Below are 3,274 nucleotides of genomic sequence, written 5' to 3' on the forward strand. Positions count from 1 at the left end.
ACTCTAAAATCCATCATTAGAATTTACGGCAGTCTCCAACGATGCTGTCTTAATAGAAACTTGATTGCCTTTGGTCATTGCAGCCAACTGTGTAGAAATAGTAGCCATCTGAGAAGTCAAAGCAGTGAATGCATCAACCTCATGAATTCCAGCAGACTTCCTTATTACAGATCTCTCACTCGGCCACTGATAATTGTTAACAGTCATTTTCTCAAGCATCTCATAAGCCTGTTCAGGAAATTTAGAAAATATTAAACCTCCAGCTGCAGCATCCACAGAAATCCTCGTTGGGCCATTCAAACCATTGTAGAATAACTCAATCTGTTCCCAATCCGAAAAATTATGGTTTGGACACTTCCTAAGCAACTCCTTGTACCGCTTCCAAGCTTCATAAAGCTGCTCAAAATCTTGCTGTTTGAAAGTAGTGATCTCAATTTTCAGCTGGGCAGGCTTGGCAAGAGGAAAGTACTTAGCCAGAAATTTGGATGCCATGTCTTCCCATGTAGTGATACTCCCAAGAGGTAGTGACTGCAACCAACTACGAGCATTGTCCCTAAGAGAGAATGTGAACAATTGTAGTCTGATGATGTCCTCAAGAACACCATGAATCTTCACCGTGTCAGCAATCTCCAGAAAAGTACGCAGATGCAGATTTGGATCTTCAGTAGCTGCACCCCTGAACTGATTCTGCTGCACCATATTAATCAGAGCTGGCTTCAACTCAAAATTATTTGCCGTGATGTTCTGCCGAGCTATCCCAGAATAATGAGTATTGATCACTGGTCGAAAGTGATCTCTGATCGGCACCGGAGCATTATTGACAGCTCTTTCCCTTTCTTCAGCCATTTGTTGCAACTCTTCTCTTCTAGCTTTTCTCAAAGCTTTAGCAGTTTTCTCGATTTCCAGATCAAAGAGCAGTAATTCGTAACTTTGGCTTTTCGCATAAACTGCATAGACAGGAAAGATTTAAAATTAGAACCAAAAAAATAAAATAAAATGCTCTAAATCAAAATTAAGACAAATTAGCACAATTTAATATAAATCAAATAAAATTCATTCCCCGGCAACGGCGCCAAAAACTTGTTTCGTGTTTTTGGCTCGCAAGCGCTCGATGTCAAGTTATAATAAAGGAATTAAGTCCAAGTCGATCCCACGGAGAATGAATAAATGATATTATATCAAATATTTGCAACTAATAAAATCATAATCCTATGTAGAGCTACGAAAATGGTTTGATTTTTATAAAACTAAAATTTGCAAGAAACAAAACTAAATAACCACGAGTTCACGAGAGAAAAATTTAATAAGCGAAGAATGCTAGAGGTTCGACTTCACTTGACTGTTCACCACAATTTATTTCTAATGATTGTTCAATTATCAATTCTTCTAGTTTATAAGCCAAGAATCTCTATTATTTTTTACTACCTCTCTCGAGTTTCAAGCAGAAATTCGTATTCAATAACAAACTCAATATCTCTATCAAAGTTCAATTATTAAATCCGGTAAAAAGCACAAGAATTCTTCTAATGACTTCTATGGAGTTATATGCCTCTCGAACAGTATAAACACCATAGATGTATTTTCCTATGTCGTATTCAAAATCTCATCTCTCGAGTGATAGATTTCAAACAAAATATCATTCAATCTATGGCCAGTAAATTGAAAGCATTAAAATCAGAAAAACGCAAATAAACTGTGCGAAGAAATTTAAATATATAAATCAAAATATGTCAATCATGGTTTTCAGTCAAGATCCGTCTACCTCTAGACTAAGAAATTAGTTCATAACGCAATTCAAAATCAAATAAAACATGTTTTTCCAACAATCCATAAAACTTAGAAAATTAGAGTTCAAAGAGAAACTAGAAGAATTAGAATGAAGCTTCTCTGTCGCCGGATGCCGCTGTCTTCAGTCTTCGTACCGGAATCTCGAGCTCTTGTGCACTTCAAAACTCTCAATAGCCGTCTTATGCTCTGAAAACTCTCTAAACCCTCGTATCCTCCAGAATAAGTCATAAAATCCCTTTTAAAACTCGATTAAAGACTTTCCATATTTTTGGAGACTGCGCAGCGCTAGAGCGCTAATAATTCGGCACTGGGGCGCTCAAGTTTCGTATTTTATTTTTCAATGATGGACGTCTAGCGCTGGAGCGCTCAAAATACGGCGCTGGGGCGCTCTGGACATGAATTTACGGGCGCTGGAGCGCTGGAAAACTAGAGCTGGGGCGCTACTTGTTCTTCCATATCACCATATGTGCAACATTTTTGTAAAAATCATAACTTAAGTTTTAGCCATCAAATCGAGCTGAAATGTGGACAGAAACTTTAAAACATCCTAAACTTCAATGTGAATGGTGGAGATCGGATTTAGATGTCTGTAACATTCCCAGTAATTTTCTAAAGTTTGTTGTCCCGTAATTCGGCTTTTCGCTTCTTCTTGCTACTTTTCTTCAATTTCTTGCAACTCACAAAAACAACAACAAATACGCATAATATTCACTCGATACATCATAAAATCCAAGTCAAATCATATATAAATTAAGTGCATAAAATGCACTTATCACATATATTCCTCAGAAATTTCAGTCTTAATTTCGTCCTCTTCTTGCCTCCTACGAGCTTCTCTCCGTCGCTTAAGCAAGGTTCTTTCTATCTCTGGGTCGTATGTAAATTATTCTTCTTCAGAATATTCACCTGAAAGCATGAACAAACTAGAGTAGCACTACGAGGAATAATAAAATAAAATAAAATAAACTAAGAACACAATAAATTAACACCAATCCCCGACAACGGCGCCAAAATTTGGTAGCGCTTAATCGTATCACGCCCAAATTACCCGACTCAATCAGATAAACAAATAAGGCAGTAGTGTGAGTAGGGATCGTTCCTACGAGAAAAGGTAAATTTAATGTGTTCTATATAAATAAAAGGGGATTTGAAGTTTGAGATTAACTACTGAAAATTTTAAACAATTAAAATTCACTAACATGCAAGATTGAATAATAAACTTGGAGAAATTAATAAGAGACGAGGCTTGGTATCGGTCGACTACACCCTTGATATTTATTCATTCAATCATCGATTCCCTAAAAATAATCAATCCTATTAAATATTCGTCACTGAAAATCCAATTCCTGTTTCACCTTAATTTTAGTTAATTAGAAAACAGCATTCTAAATTAACCCTTACCCCATAAATTAACCCATTAACAGCAATCTAGATTTAAAACCACGATAGCATTCAAACTAGTAAAACTGACGAACCTAGACAACAC

General features: G+C 36.3%; 1 non-coding gene across 1 annotated transcript; it reads left to right on the top strand.

Annotated features, from left to right (window-relative positions):
* Positions 1–337: 337 nt before the first annotated feature.
* LOC140876898 (small nucleolar RNA R71) lies at positions 338–443 on the top strand. Its single transcript, XR_012149127.1, has one exon. It is a non-coding gene; the product is annotated as a small nucleolar RNA R71 (small nucleolar RNA).
* The last annotated feature ends 2,831 nt before the right edge of the window (positions 444–3,274 follow it).

The sequence above is a fragment of the Henckelia pumila genome, chromosome 1 (assembly GCF_033568475.1).
Source record: "Henckelia pumila isolate YLH828 chromosome 1, ASM3356847v2, whole genome shotgun sequence".
NCBI lineage: Eukaryota > Viridiplantae > Streptophyta > Magnoliopsida > Lamiales > Gesneriaceae > Henckelia > Henckelia pumila.